Raw genomic sequence first — 6000 nt, 5'->3', positions numbered from 1 at the left:
CAGACAAACAAATCTGTAGCCTTGTGCGCGATTATCAGCGACGTCAAAGCCTCGCTCGGGTGTTTGCTCTTTGAGCACGCGGAGAAAAACGCGCGATGCGCGTGTGTCGCCAAATATGTGCGCGCCGCGAGAGGGAGAGAGAGAAAGAGAGAGAAGGAGCGAGCGCGAGTAAAGGAGTGCCTTGCATTTTTGCGCTCCACGCGCGCAGAAAACCGACGTCGGTGTGTTTTCACTCTCTCTCTCGTTCGCCGTCGACGCTTTCACTCGTTAACCTCGCGACTTAGCGCCTCGCCTCGGTGATTATTCAACGTCGCGCAGGGGGTTGCTGGCGAATAAAACAAAGGGCTCGCGAGAGCACGCAAGGGAGAGTTGCCCATTACTTCCGCTGTGTTGCCGTAATATGCGTCGTCTCCAGAAAACGAAACGCGGGATTACTTTTTGTTTCTTCCCGACGCGCTTCGAATTTTTGCGTTTCGTGCCAATCCTATTTTCCACGTCGCTGGCTCGCTAGAGATGGGGGGAGGGGGGAGTCGCACGTCACTCGCCGCCGCACTGTGTCAATATTGAAAGCGCTATTCAGCTTCGGCGAAGTGCGATTGAGAACGGCGACTGCTAATTGACTGTTTTCCTTGTGCCGGCTGTCCTTTTATTTGAACATCGAGATGACATTGCGCAACGGAAGAGGCGAAGCTCTCGATCGAAATTGACGCGAGCGCGAGTAGCGGCGACGACGGGGTTGAGGAAAGAGTGCGAAGTCGGATCGCGCGAGCCAAGCGGGAAGAAGCGATTCCGCGTAATGGGACTGGCGCTCCGGGGTAAACAGTGTGGCGTTAATCAGTCCTGCGCGTCGCTACGCGCGTAGCTTCATTCGATTTCGCGCCTCGACGAACAACTTTTGAGCACGCTCGGCTCGAGCGCTCTCGCGCGCATGATCGATAAGTGATTTTCGCGATCGAGAGAGAAGGAGAGAAGCGCGTGCGCGGCAATTACTGAAAAGCTGGGCGGAGGCGAGACGAGGCGAGCGGCATTTCCATAGAAATCGGCTTGTCAAGGGGAAAAACGGAGGCGGCGCGGCACGGGTGAAAAGAGGCTGCTGACTTTGTCTGGTCTCTCTTATATAAAATCCATATTCTCGCAGGGCGGCACGTCAGCCGCGCAGCCGGAGAGAAACAGAAGACGCCGACGAGGGTTAAAAGCAAGGAGGCTGGCGCTGCCTCAGGCATCAGCGAGTGGCGTCTCTCTCTCTCTCTCTCTCTCCCTCTCGCGGCAGCAGAGCTCTCGCGTTACACAACGCCAGCGGCAGCTCGGTGACTCGTGCTTCCGTTCGTTGACCGCGTTTTTTCGGATCGTCGCCGGCGACCTGCCTCAAAGCCCGCAACCGATACGTCTGCGAGGACGCTCCGGCGCAAATAACTCGGATGTGCGTTCTCCGCGGACGAGAGCCGGCCCCGTCGAGACGTCGAGCCAGCAGCTGTGCGCGCCCCGGCTCTCGGCTGTCGGTTTTTGGGCCAACGGCGAGGCGCCCGGCCGTGCTATAGGCAACTGCTGACTCGGTGCGCGAGCCGCAGCTGCGGCGCATGCAGCCTCTCTCGGCCGCCTTTGTTGTGTGTCATGCACGTAGGCGTAGCCTCGCTTCCTCCCTCGCAGCGCTGCCGCGCGATACGCACGTGTGGGCTCTTTTGACACCCCCCTCCCACGCACACACGTACCCTCCGCGCCCTTTCGCTGCAAACAGCCACTCTTGGCGAGCGACCACCCTTTGCCCACGGCAGCGTTGCACTCGGCACTGACGTGTCCTTGCCACATTTCTGGTGCCGCTGCCGGTTGCTTTGCAGCCGATGTGCCGGCTCGGTGGCCAGCCGAGTGTCGCTGTAGCGGTGCCCCGATGCCGCGCCGAATTTAGCCGTCGCGTCGCCGCTGAGACGGACATCGCGAGGTCGCAGCCAGCGCTGCACGCAACGACGCCCCGTAGCAACCGCAGCGTAATTCAGCAGGTATAGCCGAGCGGCCGAGATAACGGTTGGCAATGACGGTGCGCTGCGGTGTAGCGGCTGCAGATCAATAGTATACGCCCGCGCTTTCGGCACGCGCCAACACGGCAGCGGCTGCGACTCGGCGTCGATCGTTTCTCCTTCGACGTGCCGAGGGACGCTTGATCCGAGCGATCCGCGCCGAAATTCGTTGGAACGTGTCGAACGAGCAGCCTGGCGGCTACTTAACGCGCGATAAGGAGCAGCGAGCGCGCGAAATTACGAGGATCCCGATAAGAATGAAAGATTCATTCGCGTACGAATGACGGGGGGGGGGGGGGGGTGAAGCGCGGTCCGCGTCCCCTGTTTCTTCGCAGGCAAGCTTTGATGGGAGAGCTGCGGCGGCTGATAATGCACGTAAAGCACACCTCGTTTTGGGCGGTCGAAGGCGCGCTGGGATTGCCGCGCGCGCGGCCGGCACTCGATACTTTGCTCGCCGCTCCATTGTTTACCGAGAGCTTCAACTAGCCAGTGCCGCGAATCAAAGGACCCGAATGTGCGTTGACGTTGCGCGAGCGGGCCGATCGCGCGCGACGCCGATCGATAAGCGAGTGGATAGCGCGGAACGGCCGCGAAGATAACGGGCGCGGGCTGAATTTTTGAAGCGCAGCCCCGAGGCGCGCGCGCGCGACACGGCACGAAGAACTCGAGTGTGAATGGAGAGAGAGAGAGAGGAGTCTTCTGGCGTGCGCTGCACAAAAGTCCAAAGTTTAAACAGCCGCGGGCCGCGTCGGACTCTTAAATATTTCAGGCCATTGTCGCGCCTTGTATTCGCGCGCCGCCACTCCTTTCTCTCTCTCTCTCTCTCTCTCTCTCTCTCTCTCTCTCTCTCTCTCTCTCTCTCTCTCTCTCTTTATTTTCCATCTCTCAGTCTTTTGCCGAACGTAGCCGCCGGCCAGCCTGAGATTGTTCGTGTGCCTGAGCCGGCGGTATCTGGCTGCGTAACGCCCGGACAGTTCATTCCCAGGGATCAAAGGCTTCGTCGTTCGGCTCCTCGTCAAGAATTCGTTTGGTCTTTAGCTTTGGCAAAGTTCAATCAGTTTCTAATCGTACGTATTAGCGTGCATCGATAAATTACCTTGGTGGCTTACGGGTACGTACGTACGTTCGTAAGTTAATTGACTCTTACCGTCATCGGGTATAAATCTACTGTCGGTAGCGTAGGTCTCTTCTTTCAGCTATCATTGCCGCATATCCGCTTACCCCATCTATTCGTTCGTCCGCTGTCAATGACAATATCGCGCTCATTGTGACGAATTTATTTATCTTCAAACAATTATCTCAAATTGGTCAATTACTCCTTCGCGAAGTAAGAAATAGCGATGCAACGTCGACTCGACTTTGTTTGTTTTTTTTTTCCACTGCCGTAGCATTAAAGTCATCGCGGTTTTGATGTTTCTTCCGACGACAAGAGAAGAGTAGGAAAAAATCGAAGCAAATCGTGAACAATAAAATGGACCGTATCGTTCGATGAGGTATCGGCCAATCAACGTCGACAAGGCCAATTCGAAGCAGTAATGCCAGACGCAGTCAGCTCTCGACAGCGGATAGACAAGTCTGAAACGAGAGCGTCGGATTAGTCGGCAGATCCCGCGGCAATAAGGCCTTGACAAAGTCCGAGTACGCGCGCGCCGGACAAATCAAACACGGCCGCCCGGCCCAGCTGCAGCCCATCAGCTCTAATAGCCCCGATCGCATCGCGCCGCCGATTATGTTTCACTCTCTTTCTCGCGGCGTTTGCCTTTTATTGTGCGCGCGTTTTTCATCCGTTTTTTTTTCATTTCTCTCTCTCTCTCTCTCTCTGTCTCTCTCAGCGCGTGTCCACTGCATCTGCCCGTCGATGCCGGACACGCGCGCGCGCCGCGCTACTGGCCATCTGACGAAAACAAGAAGACACAAAAGTTTCGGGGGGCACGATCGACCAAAAGAAAAAAAAAATGAAAAAAAACTTCCGAAGGATACGCAAGTTTTTGTGGTGGCCACGCGCCGCCTTTTTCGAGTGTTCAAACTTTTTTCCGTCTGTGTTTTCCTTTTTCTTCCTGCTTTTTCGGAGCAATCGTGACGATAGCTACGAGTGGAAAGTGACCAGCGATACATCACACCACACACGGACAATGGATGCAGTGGGCGAGGGTCCTCGACACTCGCTTGTTACTGGAGCGAATCATTTTAATTTTTTCCTCCCCGTATCTCGTCGAGTTACGGCCTAGCTGCAGTGGTTTTGCGCGCAAGCTACTTCAACTGGAGTGTAATAGTCGTCCGAGCGCTGATTGCCAACTCACGATTTTTGCAAGGAAGCTGCCGCGGATGGGATTTTTCGATGAGACGGCCCGGAATGGTTCGGTCAAGCGTTTCGCGGTGAAGAAGGACAACGCACGCGACCGTTTTGGGCGAGATGTGCGGCACATGACTCGCGAAAAAGTAGGCTGAAATCAACCGACAGCCCGGGAAAGAAACGCACGTCAGCTCTAGCTCGGCCGGCGAATGTTGCCTCGAAATGAGTACAACGGTGCGGCTCGAGAACAAAGCGCCTTCGAAAATTTCGGCCCCGAGAAGTCCTATACTTAACCAGAGAGAAAAGACTGCAGATCCGTCAATGGGGTGGCGCGCGCGCGTGCTTATATACCTACAAACCGAAACCGCGAAAAGGCAGCAGCGGTCATTATCCCGGCGGTTAAGTAGACCGCGCGCGAGACCCATATGGGCCAGGCCGCGGGGAAAACAAAGAGCGCGTGGAATTACGCTACATTGTACGCTGCTCGTCTCGCGCCGCGACAGGTAATTTCACCCTCTTGTCATTTTTTTAGAATTTCGGGCTGGCCACCCCCGTCCGCCCAGGTGACCTTGGTGCAGCGCGCGACCGCAGATGTCGTTGCGCGGCTTGTTGTTTTCTGTGCATTGCAAATCGAGCCTGGCTGCATTATTAACCGGCAAACGAGGCGAAATTGGGGAAGACAAAAAAAAAAAAAAGAGAAAGTGAGGGGCGTACGCACTTGTCACGCGATTCCATGCAACATTATGACCCACTCACTGAGCGCGACTCAGCTGGCTAACTCTCTTGCTCTCTCTCTCTCTCTCTCTCTCTCTCTCTCTCTCTCTCTCTCTCTCTCTCTCTCTCTCTCTCTTTCCCTCTCTCTCTCGTATCGTCAAATTAATGGTATTAGAATTTTGTTCTTTTTTTTTCTGTTAAACTGCTGTTTTTGTCTTAGCTTGCCGTTCATAAAATCATAAGTCGTCCTGGCAATCGAGGTAACACAGCGATCATGAACGACAACGTAAGAAAAAATCTCGCGCAATTCCGACAGCCACGAGAAGAGCAGTTTTGACGTGGTGTCTCGCGTCCAGGAAGACGCGCACCTACAACCACCTCGGCCGGCGATGTCACGAAAGAATCATTCGCGATTGTCTACATTTTATTATTAACGCGACCTTATCGAGCTTTTACGCCCACGTGTTACCCTCTACCGAATGATGGCGTACTACTTTCTCGCTCTGATTTTCCAATCGAATGCTCGAGCATCCAGCGACGGAGGCTGGACAATCGGAAAGGAGAAAAAAAATTGAGAGAAACGAACGGGAGGCGCGTGAACCTACCCCCCTCTGCTTTTTCGCATGTGCGCAGGCACCTATGACCGAAGAGGGGTGCACTGGACAGCATGCCCGGGTACCTTTTTTTCGCTCTCTCTCTTTCTTTTGGGGTAGGCTCTCGCGTCCATTGGAGAAAATTTGAATGCTGCTTCTGACCCCCCACGGCTGCATCGTTTCTTCACGCATGAATTTTTCCATTTTTGACGTTTACTGCGCTGAAAAAGGTCACCCGTGCGTTCTTCAATGGAACCTTTTCTTTCCGTCTCTGATCTATTAGCCGGCTTTGTGCAATCCGGAAATTTCGAAATTTTATCGAATGATTTATCGTGCAATGTATATATCAGCGGAGCGCCCTAAATTCACGGCCGATCGTCAGTGCTCT

Source organism: Phymastichus coffea, unplaced genomic scaffold, assembly GCF_024137745.1.
Source record: "Phymastichus coffea isolate CEN01 unplaced genomic scaffold, Cenicafe_Pcof_1.1 PCOF00031, whole genome shotgun sequence".
Classification (NCBI taxonomy): domain Eukaryota; kingdom Metazoa; phylum Arthropoda; class Insecta; order Hymenoptera; family Eulophidae; genus Phymastichus; species Phymastichus coffea.
Note: the sequence above shows the minus strand (reverse complement) of the source record.